We start from the raw sequence: 19,664 nt of genomic DNA, 5'->3' as shown, positions 1-19,664 counted from the left end.
AGAGGCATTCCAAAACCCCACGTCTAGCACCATGTGTTTGACTGTGGCCCAGGGAAAACAGAATTAAGGAAAAATAAATGTATTAACTTGAAGTTGCTAGTGAGAAATAAAATAATCTTGTGTAACTAGAACAGTCTTTTCCCCAGAATTGTCATGCATCCTACCTGGGGCATGGTCTGGAAGTCTCCTGTTCCTGTTACCTGTTTGCACTAGGAGGTGAGAGGAAGAACAATTCCTCCTTCTATCAGAGAACTGCCAAACTTTTATCCCATTCCTTCCTTAATAAGTCCAGATGGAGATCCGCCCTCTCCACCTGGCAGGCTGAGTAGCTTCTTCAGAAGCCTCTGCCTGGTTCCCTTGGAAAGCAGTCAACACCTTCCCTATCTGACTCATTATATGGTGTATGCACACTCCATCTCACGGCAACTCCATTCAGTACAAAGGGGCAGATCTTCAGCTGATGTAAATTGTCAATGGGTCGATGTCTGCTTACACCAGCTGACAAACTGCCCCAAAGATCAAATTTAAAGAGAGACTGGTTATGACACACTCTGACAGAAGCAAAGCAACTAACAATTAGTGCTGAGATTCTACTGTGAACCATGCTTAGGTACTTTGAAGGTCTTTAAGGAATAGGTAATTCAACCAGCAATAAATGCTGCAATTGACACAACAGGGAAGGCAATAGCTTAAATCCTCATGCTAAAATTCTCATATTTTGGGTGTTCTATTACACCCTAAATATTGTTTAATCATATTATTTGTTCAAGTATCTCCTTGTTTCCTGCTGCCACCCCTCCCCACAAACCAGCTGGTGTAAAAATGCAGAATACAGTAAAAAATAATATTAATAAAATATTGCCATGAAAATGCTCATATATTGTTTATAATGGCTTTACTGGCTTCTTCAGAGACTTTGTAGAATATTGTGTCCAGGATGACTTATTAGGTACAGTATGTATAAAATAGACCTGTGGCTTTGTGTAAATTTTAGGGGAGGGGAAAACAAGCTTTTCTTCCAAATAAAAAGCAATAATGTTTTCCATTAAAGAAGGCCTTTTTTCTAGGCCTGGGCCTGATTAAAACTTTAAGAATTCCCGGGGCTTTTATTCATTTACAGTAAGTGCCTTTATTCTAATTTCCATCCACCTCTCTGGTGCTGCTCTCAATGAAAGTAGAGAGAAAGATATAACATGATCCAATGGATGGAAGCTGAAGCTACCCAAATTCAGATTGGCAATAAGGCATACAATTGTAATGGTGATAATAATTAGCACTGAAACAATTTACCAAGGGTCCTGGTTGATCCGCCATCGCTGACAATTTTTAAATCAAGACTGGATGTTTTTCTAAAAGATATCCACTAGGAATTATTTGGGGGGAAGTTCTATGGTTGGTGGTGTACAGGGGGTCAGATTACATGATCATAATGGTCCCTTCTGGCCTTGGGATCTATGAGTGTTGGTGGTAGTGATAGCTCTTCAAGCACCAGTAGAACTATATGTCCTGCCTAATGGTCTAAGAGTCTCAGTTCATGTGGAAGTGTCAAAGGGCCTGAAGGAAAGTTGCTTTCAGAAGCATTCCAGTGAAATTTTGACAGTCTTGTTGGAGCACCCAATGAAGGTGGGCCTGTGGATGTCGCAGGCCCAGTGTGAGTATTATTGAGTCATTTGAACAGGAAAAATTAAAAGCTTGATTGAACTTTTCTGAAAGCAATGCCTTCCCAGAATGCTGCCCAGAATGCTGGCTTCTGCTAGAAGTATTATGGGAGAACACAGCATTTGTTCTGGTTCCCATCGCTATACGCCCAGGAGGGCAGTATTAGGAGAGCCAGCTGAGAGACCAGGAAGGTGATACAAGAACATCAATAAGAAATGCCCTTTTAAAATATAAATTGACTGGGTTTAAAATTTCCCAGCAGCACTAAAACCAGTATTATTTGTTGGTTTGCAGTGAATCAGAAGAGCTTTGTATTTCTCACATGATACATTTCCTGCCCCAAAGAGCTTAGATGTAAGCAATGAGTGAGTGTGACAAACAGTATAGAGAGGACAAGGTGAGGAAACATGGGGCAATAACCACACAATCATGAGATTATTCAGCATAGCCTTATATATACCTCTTGTTGGCTCTTACATAAAAGAAGAGGAGGTAAAGACCTAAGAGATTGAAGATTGACTCCTTATTCCAGGCATGATGGAATGTACAAACACTGCTGATCTTAGTGTTGGTCTAAGATTTTTCTACACCTCAGAGAAAAAATCTAGTACAACTATGGCAGTGCCTCTGTAAAGCTGAGGGATATTTCAAAATTCCATCTGCAGCAGAAACAATGCATTTATTAAATTGCTTTTTGAATGTCATCATAGATGGACAGAATTGTACTGCTTATGGAGCTCAGCATCGGCTTAAGTGCTTTTCTGAATAAGTGCTGAAAAAAAGCTGTGAGGAGAAAGTGTAATTTTGTTTACCAGAGGACTCTAATATTTTGACCTGTATTTTTTTCTGATTTGGAACATAAAGCAAAAAATCTAAATTCTCCATGAAAGGGAATACGGCTTTGGCTCCTGGAAACCCTGGGGTCTATGTCTCAGGGATTGCCTACCTGGTGAGCTGCTCAGGAGTTGTTAAGCTGGGAGCTTTGGAACTGGGGCTTCCAGTCTCCTGGCTCACCATCATCCTACCTGGTGGGCTAGTGGGGAGCCAGGAACCTGGAAGCCCTAGCTGAGCTTGAAGCCTCATAGCTTGGGAGCTGCAGCTTCTAACACTTCCAGGCTCCTGGCTCTTTGTCAGACCACATTGTGGCTGTTGTGGAACTGAGTGGGCAGGCTGGCAGGAAATCAGGGTTCTGTCACAACTTAGCAGAAGTTGAACTATCTCCATGAAATGTTTCAATTACGACTAATTGCCATTCTCAACAGAAGAATATTCTGTTGGAGAATTTCCAACCAGCTGTGGCCTAAGTCCCTAAAACTTCAGTGGGATTTAAGCATGTGCTTAAAGCTTAGCGCAAGCTTAAGTGCTTTGCTGAATAGGGATGGACTTCAGCAAAGCATGTAAACTTATGTATAACAGGGTAGCTGGCCCCTTAAATGAAGTTGGGCCCAGCTCTTCTGTTCCAGTCCAGGTGCACCCTAGTTTGATGTAATGAGGAGGGCAGGGCTGCCCCTAGGATTTAGAGAGGGTGAGCACAAGGACAAAGGGAAGGAACCCAGAGTGGGAGAGTGAACAGCTGATTCTGGCTAGAGAAGTAGAGAGAGCTTGGGAGAAAAGCAGAGCTGGACTGAGATCTCCAGGGAAGGGATGCCCTTGAAGGAGAGAGTGGTGAGAGTTCCCTGACTGAGCAGTGGAGCCCGATCAGGCTGGTGAGTGCAGAAGGCAGGAAAGCAGTTGGAGTGAAGGGGTCGCCTAAAAACTTCCCCAAACCAGAGAGCAATAGCCAGAGAGGGCTGGAGAGAGCCAAAGGCTGAGAGCTGGAGAGGAAGATGCCTGCTGGCTCTCTGAGACAGAGCTGAAGCTGAATGGCCAGAGAGGGATGAAAGGATGAGCCTGCTAATGCTTCTGGGCAAGATTGTGAACCATACCCAGGAAGGAAACAGAGCAGAGAAGCACCTCAGTTAGAGGGGTTGGGGTGACGCATGGTGAGAGATGCTGGAGCCATGCTGGAGAGCTGAGGTGTGATGAGAGATGCCAGAGCTGTACCTGGCGTGTTGTTGATGGACAGTTGTGACTTGAAAGTGTGAATGTTCTGTTTGCATTGTGCTGGTGAAATCTGGATTATTGTTGTGGGATAAATTAACTCTGCAAAGGGTTGCGGATATTCTGAAAGCTTGAGTGGAGTTACTGGAGACTCTGGAAGAAAGAGGAAACTGAGGTAGGCATGTGAGTTGTACCACAGTCTGGCTGCAGCAGGGTACCCCAGAAAGGGGCTGCCTTGTCATAATATGCATAATGAAAGTCTAAGTCATTACATTAAAAACTCTAAAATGTAATTTAAGTTAATAGGATCACACTGCAGTAATTAGAGGTGCTGCTGACTAGAGACCAAATACACTGTGGTCATTGTGAGTTCTATGTAATTAGTACACTTGGCAGTGCTTGTGTGCTCCAGTCCTGACCTCCAGCAACCCTGTTTCGTTCCAGAGCTGGACATCTTGTATGCAAATATTGCCATTTAAGCCAAATTGTATGGCAGTGGGTTTGTGATGTGACAAACGACCATCTAAAACAGATTTGAATCTAGGCCTCTAGAGGTGAAATGCTAGTGCATTAACCCACTTTACTACCCAGTCTAGTACTAATACATTTTTAAAATACATTTTTTAATTGAAGAGAAAAAAGCATCTTGCATTTAGAACAGAAAATTAAAAATCATGGAACAAACTAGATGGTACTGACAGAACTAGTGAACAAATGTGTGACAATATAGGTTACATTATATATAATATAGCAATAGGTTACAATATACTATTGCTCATATCATGCTTGCGTCAACATTTTCTTGTTGATTTTCTTGCTATTGGATGAAGTTAAAGCTCAGAGACTGATATCTTGCTCTCAGTCTCCCCCCTCCCCCTTCTTTTCCCTTTATAGGGACACTTGGCTCTACAGGAGCATAGGTTGATAACTGATAGGTACAGATAAGTTTAGATGAGATTTTCAGGGCTTCTTCACTAAATCCAGTTACCAAGGGTTGAAATCTGGAGACTTAGCTAGAGTGTCCCAGCTGATTCCAGACGTCAGAAATGGTGCAAAGGAAGAATGGTGATCTCTAAGGCCTCTGTTCAGCAAAGCACCTGCGCATATAAGGTCAGTGGAGCTGCTACAAGCTTAAAGTTAGGCAGGTGTTTGAATACCATGCTGACCCAAGACCCAAGGTCCAAACCATGCTGTATAGATCAAAGTCGATGGACCTTCTGCCTCTGGAAGCGGATTAACTACTGCAGCCTGTGCCACATAGAAGTAACACTTGTAGCATATATAGCACCACTAAGTAAACACAGCTTCATTCCGTACTGTCTGAAGCTTCTCAGTGGTCTTCCAGGATTGTCTTGTGTAGATCAATTGCTGGAATCTAGTGAATTGGTCAAAAAAGCATGGGTAATAGGTAAGGTTCACATCACATAAGCTAAGTTGCAGGTGCAAATAGGGGGGAAAAGCCTTCCTAGCTATTGCAGCAACCTGAAAATGTAGAAATAGTCAAAGTGCCAAGAAAACCATTAAATTACAAAATGTGCTAACAAAGAGCATACACACCTCCTCAACAAAAAGAGGGAGGGCAGTGAATTCTTCTTCTAAAAATCCTGATGAGATTTTTATAGACAAAATGTATCATGCATCTGAGTAATGCTTGATATGTTAACACCCCTACCGTACTGAATTTTTGTTTTTTGTTTCCACTCTACCAAATAACAAATGTGTTTGCTCATCATGTAGAGTATTTATTGCCAAATTGAAGTTAGTGATTATGTAATTCTTGTTCATTTTTTCCCCGTTTTAGAAAATATTGTGTGAATTTAATGTTCCTGAAAAATAAGGGCGTGATGGCACTTGCCTGAGCCAGCCATAAAGCAGACTGAAATTGAACAAGCCCATCATTTAAAGCTCTGCCAATGCACCATGATTCTGACCTGCAGGACCCTGCTATTGTCCTGGACCTCTTGAGTGAAAATCTTCTATCGTGCCAAAATAGTGTGGTGATTTTGTGAAGCACGTAAATGGAGACCAGGCTGAGACAACTAAGCTCATATTCATGCTTGTGGCCTCATCAGAATTTGAATCTTGGTCTCCAGAGGTCCTCTGGCTTCCTTAAATTTCATTTTTGTGAATAATGAAGATAGTTTTCAGTTTTACAAGCAGAGAAATGTCTTAAACCAATAAACATTTTATATCTGTGTCAAAAGATGCTTAAAAACAGCCAACCCATGTTTTTTTAACAACTAGGGGGAAAAAATACCTATTCTATGCCAAGTTCCTGAAGTCTGAGCAAATTTTTACAGATGAGTTATAAACCCCAGACTAATGGAGATTTAATGGAAGCGCTGACACAACCGAAACTAGAACAGCGCAAATGTACTGCTACAATAACCTGAACTCTTCAAACCTTACCCAGTGCAGTTTCCTGTAAAATGACTCATTCTTCTTACTACCATCCCCCATTCCTTCTTTTAGAGCGCAAGAATAATAAATTCCATAATGTAGTACTTGTGGGAATTAAAAAGAGGAGATTTGAAAATACGCTTGCTCTTGCTTCTCCTAAATGCTTTCACGGAATGAATTTGGCAGGACATCTTGGCAGAATGGCAGATTGTTGGGACTGTGCTCTCTGGGAAACAAACAAACAAACAAAAAAGGCTATCGGTGCAAAATTCAGTCTTGCTTTGATCTGGTTCCGAGGCTGGAGAGGTGGCTTGATTCCACACAGGCGAGCCACAGGATCATTTGTCTCTACTTTCAACAAATAATGTGGTGTTTTTATCATGGAACTTAGAAGAAGATACTTGTACGATAATCAACCAACTGCTATTTTTATCTTCATTAAAGAGACCTCAGTCACTTATTTATTCATCGACATTTTGCAGAGAAAAAATTTGGACCTGATACATATAGCATTTTTTGAGTCATAGTTTCTGAATGTTATCTGAATGCCTTGGAAGATGAATCAGTGGGGATATATATTGATGGAACCCCTACTATGTGTCTGGGGATTACCATATTTTGTAGGATGTGGTCAGTGTGAAAAGGCTAATTTTAATCAACAAATTAGAGCCAGTGAAAACCTCCATAGGTGAGGGGAAATCTGTGAGCATGATCAAAAACATGCTTCTGATTCACGACTAAATAACGGACTACAGGGAGGTACATCTGTAAATTATACAGGAAGCTTTCTTCAGCAACTGATTCACCCTGACAGTTTTACTGGAGTATATGAAAATTAGTATTAAAGATGTGATATGTAGGCTTCTTTCCAGGAATTCCAATCTGGTTTCAATAAAATGGAAACACTGATTGGAAGTGAAGTTGCCTTCCGGTTTTGCCTTTGGCTATTATGTGTTCATTCGCAAAATGACTGAATTCCACAACTACTTTTAATATTCACCTTTTGAGTTCATCTCCCACACTGGACACATTGGAATGATTAAAATAGCACTGCCTCCTGATGCCGGATTCTCTTTAATTTGAAACAGCCTAGGTGCTGAGAAAAAAATGAATGCTCTTGTTAAGTCCATCCTTTCTTTGCATCAAGTTGCTTCAATGCACATCTAGAATAGAATATTAATACAGCAGTATTAAAAATATATATATAGTGCTTCCTGAGTAGCTGCCAGGAAAAATAAAGATGAAAATTTGGTGAAAAAACAGATTTTTGCACTTCATATTGGTGTGCTTCCTATAATGAATGTGTGCTGTGACTGCATATTCTTGCTTATGCTACTTTACTTTGGCAGCTACAGTGCCCTGTACCTCAGTGGTGCTATATAAATAATATTATCTATGAGAAATTTGTATTGCTACTGCAATGCACTATTGGCATAAGGAGGGCAGATTTTAAAAGGTCTAAAAGGCAGAAAATTGACAGGTACAGATATTTGCAGGATTTTGCTTTATAAAACTTTCAATCATTACATTTAATGTGCTGTTCAAAAAGATTTCCAAATTCTTGTTTTTTTATGTTAGCTGATTATATAGTCTCCTCCTCATCCACGCTATTTACATGTTAAAATATTTGTATGCAAATTAACCTATTACAGAACTTCCAGTATGTTTGCTAATGTACTCTGAAGTAGACTGGGTGCTATTGCAGAAATAGAAAAAGTTACTTAGAAAATTCTACATGGGGAGCTGGCTGGAATTCTCTAAGCATTCGTCCCTCAAGGAGGAAGAGTTAGTAGCCACAAAGCTGGACAAGGGTATGTGTGAAGAGACACAGGTCCTAGTACAAGTTGAGATCTTGTATGTCTGTGTGCATCTGCGCAAAATGCCAGTGCTTTACTAACGCTCCCTGCCCCTTTCTCTTCTTGGCATCATAGCTCACTCACAAGTCTTCCGGCCCATAGCAATCCTCACTACTCCCAAAATGCATTCTTTGAGCTCAGGCTCCATTTAGAAGGGGGAGAGTTTTAGACGGTGAACCACAATCTATTATGCTTTGAATAGTGTAAACTTCCATGGGAAAGTCAACCAGGTGATTATGCTGACAAGATTATGCTGCTCCTCGACTCCGCTCTCCTATAGGAGCATGTGTATGAATAAAGGCACTTCTGTCATTTTGGGAGAGGGGCAAAGGAGGCTGCACTGGCTTTACTCCTCCATTTGTTTGCTGATTGGCCATGTTTTTCAGTATGATGCTATGTGTTTGTTTGATTTCCCTCCAAGCCACGCTGAACAGAGGATGATACATATGGCTCTTGATCTTTGTTCTATAGATTGTAATCTCTCTGGGAGAAGGGCTATCTTTTATTCAGGGTTTGAACTGTTCCTGGCACTGTGGGGCCGTGGTCCCCGATTGAGGCCTCCAGGTATTATTGTTTATAATTTAAATTACAGTAATACTAAAACTTCTAGTTTACGTGTGAAATGAAGGAAAATCCTGTGTAATAATGTCAGTCTGTTTATTAACTGAAAAGGTTACTTTGCCTATTTGGCAACCAGTGTAATCAGTGTTCTGGTATTATATCATGAAGAGTAAAACTGACTTTCTGCAGTTGTCCAAAGCAATCTGACTTGAAATTTTGGATGCTGACACTTGTGCATTCATTCCAAATACACTTACCATATTTTGTAAAGGAATGGTCTTTGTGAAATGAGAATACCTGGTTACATGCATTCAAGGTCATGCATAAAACAATGCCTAGCATCATGTATCAAAATACTGTACTGTTTAGTGTATTTTATAAGATTAGTTGGGGCACCAGCAATGCTGTCAAAGTAGTGCCTCCTGAGAATACTTGTGAATTATTGAACTATGAAGCAAACCGCAGCAGTTCCTAAAGTCATAGCTCTTTACTACTGTGCTGGTATCAGAGGTTCTTTAAGGTTCTGCTTCAGTACAGCGGAGAGGGAAACAAAACCACGGTAAACCTGTAGAACAAGGGCATAGGTGGAATACAGGAAAGAAAAGCAGGTTCTGAACTGTTCCCATGACTCTGAGTAGCTGAGTAACTCTCTTCACTAGCTGAGCTCTGCAGGAAAGGGGTGTGATTAGCTGAGGAACAGCTATCCTGAGTGGATTTGAATGTGGATAAATTCATATTGGAATATGGACCACATACAAAATGTAATCCCTCTAAGAGCAGCATTAACTTCTGCTGCTGTTTTATGATCTCCTTCAGATGGGTCTCCGAATAATGTCAATATGGATGCAAAATCTACTGTATTATTATGGGTAGATATGTCATGTGTGGCTGTGGAGGAAACAGAAGTGGATGGCATTTCTGTACTGGGTCAAATATTCATGGAGTCTGCATTGTCTCTTTCCCATGGATTTTTGTCCAATGCATTTCCTGAGTGCTATATCTCCTGCGATTTCTGCAGTCTCATTTCCCTCACCTATTGAGCAAAGATGTAGTGAAACTTGGAAATATCAAAATGGCTGACATTTTGGGGTTATTGTTCCCTTCTAGTGGCATTTTACATGGGAGGGACATATATGGGCCACAGTGGAGAATATAATTTTACATACACAGTAGGTACCAATAGAAAACAAAGTGACATGAAATGAAACCACTTTTGAGCTACTTTAATAAATTTGACCAAGCCCAGAATCCTTCAAAATTGGGACAGTTCTAATGTGATATGGAATCTAGGTTTTTGTGGCTTTGCACTCAGGGAGAAATTAAGGTTATTGTATGAAATCTTGCAAAATTGCTTACAATCACTGTTAATAAGGCCTGAGATTTGTAGATAGAAGAGATCTGAGTTGCTGATATATATCCTCATTACTGTACAACACATTCCAAAAGAGAGAAACCTCCTTGGTGTGGTTCTGTTGTGCAAATGGTTTCAATTGCTGTTGGAATATGTCACCTTCAGACAGGTCAGCAGAGTTAATACAACATTATGCTCACCAGCAGAGCTGGGCAAATTCTGTAAATCAGTATTCAAGGACATTCATTTCAGTTCCAAATAGCTGTTCACTTTGACCGTTTTCAAGCCATGAATAGCTGCATGAATGAGTACTTATTTGCACAATTTTGAGGGGGTGGGGTAGAGAATAGCTGTTGTTTTTATAAACACAGCTATTAATGTGCAAATAAGAGCATCCATTATTTGATATTCTTTATTCTCTAGTATAAAACTTGTATAAGTCATTCAGTCAGGGAGTAGACACAGTACCATAGGATTCAGGTGCTTCTGGTAGAGTGCAAGTGTGAATTAGTCTGGCTTTTTTGTTCATATGTTGTGGGCCACAGTTTTTGCACCCAACAAAGAATGTATCAAAATTATGCAGTATGTACAATTAGTGTGTTGTCACTACCTGCCTGGATATTGCTATGGGAAATAAGAATGCAATAAAAACAGAAATACAGGGGCAGGCATATAGCTAGGGTCCCTTTCACTTACCTTAAAAAATCCTCTTTAAAGATGGTTTCAGAGTAACAGCCGTGTTAGTCTGTATTCGCAAAAAGAAAAGGAGTACTTGTGGCACCTTAGAGACTAACCAATTGATCTGAGCATAAGCTTTCGCGAACTACAAAAGCTTATGCTCAAATAAATTGGTTGGTCTCTAAGGTGCCACAAGTACTCCTTTTCTCTTTAAAGATGCTTCAAGTCTATAATCGAAGTTCTTTTTAATAATCACTTTATTCCAAAACAAATTAAGGATAGTAACAACTGTGAATATGTACATGACCCTAGTATCAAAGATCATTCTATTACCACAAACAAAACCCATTATTATTTCTTTTTATGACTAACCTCTTTACCTGTTTTAAAGCTCTAAGACAAATTTCTAGAATATGTGTATGCATGGAGAAGTATGCAAAGTTATTGTTTCTATCAACTTCACTGACTTGCAAATTTCCGCTCTTCCCCTATGTAGTTTCACCCTATGTTTTCCTTTTTGTTTACAATTTTTAAAAGTTGTTTGTTATAAACTGAAACATGCCAGATGCCTTCCAATAAAATGTATATTATCATTTTAGACAATTAGCTAACATGTAGCCAAGCCAAAAGCAGCCTGTTCTTTAAGGCAACCTTATGGTAAAATGTGTTCTTATCTCAAGGATTTTCAGTCCTTTCAAAGGTTCTCCCATACTGTGGCTCTAATTGCCAATGTCATGTCATGTACAATAAGAAGTGGAAATACGAAAGGGTCACAGTGGAGAATTGAGGTTGAGGTACCACAGTATGGAAAACCAAAAATATGACTGTATTCATGGAGACTACTGAAAATCCTGGTACCTGTAGTTATTCCAATATGCATAACATGCTCTGAAACATACAACCATTTCTTAACATGCCTTTAAGTGTGCAGTTTTCAGTCTAGTGTATCTTCTCAAAATCTTTGGTTCATCCACAGTAAACAGTGCTAACTACTAACTCATAAAACATATCAGCTGGGTTTATTACTTTTAACCATCTTTCCAATTGTGCTATAAAATAAAGGCAGATGCCATTTTAAGATCTTATTATTATCAAGGGCCAACTCCTCCAGCAGCACCTGCTTAGCAGCAATCTGCTTGTTTATAGTCCCTTTTTTATAGGTGACAGTTTAAGGTGGCTGTTCTCTTGTTACAAAGAGTTCTTTTTAATGTAGCAGAAGTGGCATGCACAGTAGGTGAGCTACTTTCTTTCATCCAGTGATATTGAGAAGGGGTCGCAGGTTCACCTGTGATTTTTGCTTGACAGCTTCGCCGCACACATCAGGCTCTGCCAAATGCTCCACCATTAATTTATGATTTAAAGTAATTAACTTTTGCTGATTAAAGTAATTATTTCAAGTGCATTGCACTCAGGCCCAAATGATGCACACATCCCCCTCTCCAGTTTGAGCTAGCAGCATGCCAAGTGCTTAAAAGCTGCACCAGGGAGCTCGCAGTGGCTTCTGCCAGTCTAACAGATCTGCCATGTTTATGGCTGACTTGTACTAACTGCTCATTTTAATGCTGAATCCTGGCAGAACACTGACACAGTGTGAAACCCTCATCCGGTAAACAAGACAAGCTTCAAATTGGTGACATCGATGACAGTGAAAACTGTTTAAATGAATCTTGCCTCCAGCCTTCCAGAGGTATTATGTTTTTGAGCACTATTCCTTATCCAGATTGGCTGTTAAACAATTTACAGCTTTATTCAGCCTCTGCCTTTAGTACTATGGAGATGCAACATTCAGACTTCCTTAGTGAATTGTAGGTCCCCCCCCCTCACCCCACCCTCCCCAAAACCAACAACAAACCCACTCCCAAACACCTTTTAAAGTTTCTTCAAATCTGAAATATATGAAAAAGGAGTTTCCTTTGAAAACAAATCTCCTTGTATGAAACTACACATTTACTTTTAAATTTACTCTCAAAGTTAGTGCATCGTGTTTAAGAGCCAATATTTGCTTTATGATGTCTTCTCTGTACACAAGCAGTGTGCACAGCAACAACACCCATCAGTAACAGCAGACCAATGAGGCTGCAATAGAGTGGAACCCTGCCAATGCTGGAATATTGATGCAAGAATGTGTTTTGTCTTATTGGCACAAAATCATTTCCAAAACTTACCTTCAGTTTTATTTCTCCCCGTTGGGGTGTGTGTGGGGGTGGGGGTGGTGGTGGTGGTAGGATATTCCGGGGATCATTGTCTTGTAAACAGCTCAAGGATTTTGATTATAAATGAAAACAATCACATCGTGGCCCTAAAAATAAACATGCAGGGTAAAAAAAAAAATACCACAAAAAACATTTAATTAACAACCCAACAAACTATTTTCATCCATTTGACTGTTCCTTTTCTTATCAACTTTTAATTTTGTTTTCTGCTCTGATGAAGTGACTGTCACTTAAAAAAATATTATTTCTCTTTCCTCATCCAGTGAAACTGTAAAGAAATCTAATTTCATATGTAATAAAGCACCTGATGGGCAGTGATTTCTGGCATACAATATTTCAGCTTAATGCTAAAAATTGAAAAAACATGATTGAAAATAAAGTTGCCAAGAAAAATCATCTGTGTGTTGGCTTGGTGGTAATCCTCAGAAATGTGAGGCATGATTGCACAAAGAACCTGTTTTTCGTAATGAATTATGTGGTCTGAAAGGAGGAAGAGTGGGTTTTTTTAAAGAATATCAAAGGGAAAGAGGTTCTGTTTATGAGTCAGGTCAGAGTGCAAGTGGTCATACTGCACTCTGATGTTTAATGCTAACTTGGAAGGACTAGCCTCTGCTGAGGCAATTCACTGAGCTGAATACTCCATTCACTCTTATAAGCAAACATTGAACAGTCTGCCAAATTGTGGTGGTTTTGTGATGTGAACAAGTCCAGGAATTGAGCAGAGAGCACCAAGCACATCCCTCAGAAGCCCCTTTGGAAAGCATCCTATAGGTATGATCCCTTGGTCCTAGACTGAATCCTCCCTGTGTTTAAATGTTGCCATGGAGAATTATGACACACAATAGCATTGCCTCTTTTTTTAAAAGCAGTTTTGTATTAAAAAAAAAAAAATCCTGGCAATTAAATCTGAGATGGAGTTGCTGTAAAACAAAACAAAACAAAACCCCTCCAAACCTCTGAACTGTTGTTTATATTTTTTTAAAGTCTTAAAATGTTTGGGTGTCTGTGAGCATAAATGTGTTTGGAAACCTAATCCGGAGAAATTCACCTAACCAACATTTATTTTGAATTCATTTATGGACTGATCCAAAGTCTGTTGAAGTTAATGGGAGACTTTAATGGGATCAGTCACATTATACAGCATCATTTTTGATTTTTGTAGTGGTTTCCAGCTTGCACATTCCTTTCTTAAATGTACGTAAGGACAATGATTGTAATCCTATAAGTGCTGTTTCATATAAACACAGGATATAAAATTACCCAGATTATAAAAGGGTCTGATTGGTACAAAGGAGGGTTGGCAGAACTCAGCTCTTACACAAATTGTAGACTTGACACATACCAGTATATAAATCCCAAAGAGGAAGCATTATGGACCAGATTTTTAAAAGGTATATAGGCACCTAAAGCTGCAGATAGGCACCCAGTGGGATTTTTAAAAGCACCTAGGCACCTAACTCCCATTGATTCTTGTTCCCACTGATGTCAATTGCAAAACTTCAGATTACAATGAGAACAGGACTAAACCTTATTGAAAGTGAAAGGTACAAGAGAATGGACTGTGAATAAAGGGTAATAGAAAATATAATCCAGAGATAAAGTAGGCTCATTTAAAATGAATAACTAGAAAGCCTGGAATTATAAAAGGCATAAAAGTCTCATTACTAAATAGCCCAATATATTGGAAGTTTATAAGTGTTAAATCAGACTGAGGTACATGCTATTAATAGGAAAAATGTTTGGATTTAAACAGTTGTCCGCTTATTAAATCTCTAATTAAGGACATGCAGAGCAAGTGGCCAACGTTTTCCATTAAGGGTGACAAACTATGTTTACTAAAATGTTTTAAATTGATCATAGACAAGCTAATTTCATAAAAACTAGGCACAATTTTTTCATAGCAGCATTACCTGTAATAACAGTGTCTATATTCTGAAACTTCCACAGGCCACAGGAACTGATTTTAACCCTGTTTAACCATTAATCCTAGACCACTGTGTCATTACTACTTGTGGATTTTTTGTAGTCTAAATCAGAAGTTTATCAAGGATACTAAAATACAAAGGCCACTAACTCTCTGGATGAGAAATGAGCTAACGTTGATGCCATGTAACTTTTTGGCTGGTTTATGTATAATGCTAGTGTGATTTGTATTTTGCTAATATGTCGTAGCCCTCAATAGGAATAAGTGCACTTACTTGACTCAGTCAGACATCTGTGACTCCATTAGCCACAGTGGAAACTAATGGTAATTGCCAATTGTTAACCAGACAATAGCAGATGCTAACTTTAATCTCCAACAGTGCTCTTCTGAGTATCTTTTATATAGACATGGCCTGATTTTAATGCACTTTTTCTTTTCCAGAAATATGGAGACTTAGTAAAGGCTGATAAGTCTAGTGAGCTGTGTGCAACAAAGTGATTAACTCCTAACAATGACAGTTGACATTCTGAAACTGAGCCATGATAAGTATAACATATGATCAATACCTTAAGTTAACATACTTTATGTTGTTCATCTTAAAAAATCATCTTTATTTAATAAAATATATGTATTAGAGTTAAATTCTATGAAGAGTGTGTATTGTAACCTAATGTGAGAATAATTTTAGCATTTCCTGGCAATGTACATACCTTATTTTAGATAATCAGTTAGCCTCAGAACTCTGAAAAAGCAAAATAATGCAACAGAATTTTCCACCAAATGTCAAAATATCTGACAGGATTTCAGTGTCCCCCTTTATTTATATCTAAGCATGAAGACAACAGCTACAACAACTGGTATTGTTTTGGCACTAAAATAGCTTTACAGACTAGGCCCCTGAGGATATCTGGAGTCTTCTGGGTTACCGTGGTTCCTTTTTATATAAATTTGCTTGCTTAAAATAATGACTAATGAGCCCATTTTCACTTTGACTGTGGCCTGCAGTCTACAAGAGATATTAGGAGCAATTTGTAGTCAACATGCAGGTCTGTTCCATCTAAAATATTATCAATGAGCTTGTCAACCCAAGCCCTAACCTTCTTTGTTATTTTCATCCGCTCCTCTCTCAGATGTCTCTCCTCGTACCCATAACCTCTGAAGACTAGCAACAGGATGTCATACACCTGTTTTGCTTAAGGCTGGGACTTGGAGCCCTGTGCGATATTGTGTAGGCATTGGCTCGCTTGCTGCTTTGCTCAACGTATATGTCAGAATGTCAGATGATAGTTGTTGTATCTGCAGCTGTTGCATAAGAACAGTGCCAGGGGCACAACTTTCCTGCAGTGAGCTTTAATTTGCTCTACCCTCCCTAAAGAGCTCCCTTACTTCACCTTGCTGATGGTGCTGCAGCTGTATAAGAACTCAGGCCGTCTGCAGCTGAGACCAACTGGATGGGGTGGGGGAAGGGAGGGAGAGTTAATAATGGCCAGGATAAAACTTTACACAAAACAAGCATAATGAAGGCTGAAGGTAGGAAATGGCCTATTATTTGCATCTTTGCTCAATGAGACATTTTAATAATTGTTTGCATAAAGGTATTGTAAACACTGAGGGATTTATATTTGTGTGAGTCAATTTGTAGTAAATTTGGATACTGTTCCAAGACAGCTACTTGTAGCCTAAATAAGCCATAACCTGCCAAGATATTCATAAGAGATCTGACTAGGTTTATGACTGCTTTCAGAATTAGTTTGACAAACAAAAGAGATGTAGAATGAGACTGCAACTGGATTGCCAAAGGCAAAAAAAAAGTCCTGTCAAATATCTTAAAGGAGGAAACTGAAAAACCACTATAATACATGGGACTAGTGGACATTACTAACAAGATAAGGACACGTATGTCCACCTTTGGATTTATTTGGGAATGTAGATTTATTCTATAAATTAGATAGCCAGGGCATTGGAAATAATGCCTACAAATACTTCATGGTAGGGTTGGAAAAAAGAAACTTAAAAAATCAGCTTTGCTGTATGAGTATTATAAGATATTTCTCACTGTTTATATATATATAGTAGAAGGATTGTTGCATTTCAGAATGACTCATTGGGATTGCACAGATCATCTGTACTTTAAAAGAAGAAAGCAATAGAGAGTTTGACTAAAAAGGGACATCATTCGGTATTACTGTATATTGTTTTGGTTGCAACTATTATTTAACCAAACATTGAAGCACTTAGTATTTCACTTGAAATTTTGACTAAATGGAGGGTAAATATAAAATATTACTGTGTTTTTCAGAAAGTCAAGACAGGTGCAGTGGCTCCTCATGTGCATCTGCATCATGTTTAAGAATTGAAATCCATAATTCTGGGAATTAGGCCTTTGTAACAGACAAAAAAAGGAATGATTTGTGGTACCTCTATGTGGTTATGAAAAACATGTATACAGGAAAAGTCTGAAACAGTGGATTGTTACAAATCCCTGGTGGGCAGATCATCAGCTGAAAGAATACCCTAGGATACCCACATGTTCATGGATGTCATGTGGTTGGCCCTCAGGAACAGGTGGCAGAACATGATCAAAAGGAAGAAGATTGTTCTTAAAATTCCTTCTTGTGGCATTTTATTTTTTTCTTGTGCCAAAAGGAATTTTTGCATGAATATGAAGAAATGAGGATTTCCCTGTGCCTTTGCCAGTAGTATAACTATCGTAAATGAGTAAGTTATATAGTTGCACAGATGGCTCCAATGGACATCTAAATCCTTTCCCTGACACCCAGTGACTGAAGGTTCCGCTCAGCAGATGGGTTATCCATAAAGTGACAATGCAAGATTACAACACTCTGCCATAACATTGTGCCACAGGATGAGAGGGCTCCATATAGGCTTTCTCACTGAGGAGAGCAAAGCAAATCTTTCAGGGAATAACTTATTTGATGAGTTGACCTTTTCTCTATCTAGTTGTTCATAGCAATTAGGGGTCATTCAAAATTTTACAGTGTATAACTTCTATGAATAATTCTTGGTTTGCAGGGGGTTGTTCCTGCACTGTGACATGTCATTGGGAACTGGAGGGGGTATTCGTGCTTTCTATGCTTTTGGTCAATCTTTAGTCCATGCAATAACCCATAAGAAGCCTTTCTAGCCAGAGTACATTTGAGAAGCCCTAGGGCTGCTCTAATTTGTGCTGAGGGCTGTATTGGCCTGTGGTAGATCTCAGGATTGCAGGAAATAGAATGGTAGTGTAATGCTGTCTCTGCCCCATCACCATTCTGAATACTGAATACTGAGTCCTGGTGAGTGTTTGGTATTCAGAATTCAAACAGTATTGGTTTATTTTGATTGAGACTCAGAAATCATGTAGAATCTTTCTGTTCTGTATCTTTTAGGAGGTTTCTGGTGAGAATACCCATGATTATGAATTTAGTGTTCACTTTATTAGACTGCTTAAAATTCAGAGTTTCTGTGAACATTCCTGCCCGTAAATTTATTTGCTAGGATGTTTGTAACAAATGAATACAACAAAGATATGAACATAAGTAAAGCAAATTCAAGTGAATTCCAAGCAAATGTTCATAGTGAGGGCCAGATCCTCCACTCGTAAAAGTTGACATAATTTCATTGCCTTCAATAGTACTATGCCAATTTACATCAACAGAAGACCATTCCCAAACTATTTTGAAATATCCACCCACCTCTATCATGGAGCATGAACAGTCCGAGGAGGAAGCTGATTCTAGTTCTTCAAGCACAAAAAAATGTTGTGGTTAAAAGCAGACCCGTAACACAAACTTCTCTGGATTCAGAACTATATTTACATGCTGAGTATCAGTACTGCTAGGCAGATTTGGAATGCTTTCTAATCTGCAATGTATATGAATCTCATTCTAAATTCAGGTTTACTAGAGGGAGTATGAAGGTAACTTGTTGCCAGGCTGATTATACTGAGACAGTTTGGGGTGCATAATTCATTGAGAGGGTAGTTATGAGCACGGAGTCTTGTAAGAATATTAATTTCATGTCCCTACCTCTGAAAGCTAGTGCTTGCCATTCCTTGTATAAACTTTTTAGTAGAATAAAGTAGCTCCTTTTTTCACCGTAAGCAATGTTTAGAGTGATTTTATTTGGAAGATCCTGCCCAGGGTACTGACATCTGACACAACCCATAGAAAAAAACCTATAGTCTTTGTATATATATTTAATAACATTATGGCAAATTGTTCCAACAGGGAGGGCAATTAACCACTGAAAAAAATTACCAAGGGTCATGGTGGATTCTCCATCACAGGCAATTATAAAATCAAAACTGGATGTTTTTCTAAAAGATCTGCTTTAGGAATTATTTTGGGGAAGTTCTATGGCCAGTGTTACACAGGAGGTCAGACTAGATGATCAAAATGGTCCCGTCTTGCCTTGGAATCTATGAATTGATCATCTGTAAAACGGCCACCTCTGGACACAGTGTCTGGAATGCTCTACAATCTTTAGACAAAAGGAAATAAAACTTGGCCCCAATGCCTACAACAAACCAACTGTTCCCTTAAACAAAATCAGTTTTTAAATAGGGGCAGAGGTGGGAGGAAAGGGAGTCAGACATGACCAAATAGGATCTGACCTATAAACAAGGATCTTCCACTGAGCCTTAAGGGAAGCCACAAAGAGATTCTGAACGTGCCCAGGTACCATGTTGGTGGGAGTAACACAAAAACCTCAGTAGAATAAGATCCTAAGGGACAAGGCTGGCCTGACATATTTTTTTAAGGTAGCATGGGAATTGCCTCATGAGGCACATCTTCTTCAGTCACTCTCCCCTTCACTTCCAGGAGGTGACTCCCACTGATCTCAGTCCTTCTTTAGTCTTCCTATTTAAAAAATGCAATAGAACCAACAAAATTTCATTTCTTGGCACCGGACCCAGAAATATAATCCATGATGGGGAGATCCACTGAGTTGTGCATATAGTTGTTTCCAGGACAGAACCT

General features: G+C 39.2%; 1 long non-coding RNA gene across 1 annotated transcript in view; it reads left to right on the top strand.

Moving 5' to 3' along the window:
- LOC122466704 overlaps window positions 1–5,934 on the top strand; it is a 59,134-nt gene extending 53,200 nt beyond the window's left edge. The window contains exon 4 of the long non-coding RNA XR_006292433.1: window positions 5,501–5,934. This is a non-coding gene — a long non-coding RNA (uncharacterized LOC122466704). The remainder of the gene's footprint in view (window positions 1–5,500) is intronic.
- Window positions 5,935–19,664: the final 13,730 nt, after the last annotated feature.

This window comes from Chelonia mydas, chromosome 7 (genome assembly GCF_015237465.2).
Source record: "Chelonia mydas isolate rCheMyd1 chromosome 7, rCheMyd1.pri.v2, whole genome shotgun sequence".
NCBI classification, from domain to species: Eukaryota; Metazoa; Chordata; order Testudines; family Cheloniidae; genus Chelonia; species Chelonia mydas.
The sequence above is the reverse complement of the archived record's forward strand: the minus strand, read 5'-3'. Positions and strand labels throughout refer to the sequence as shown.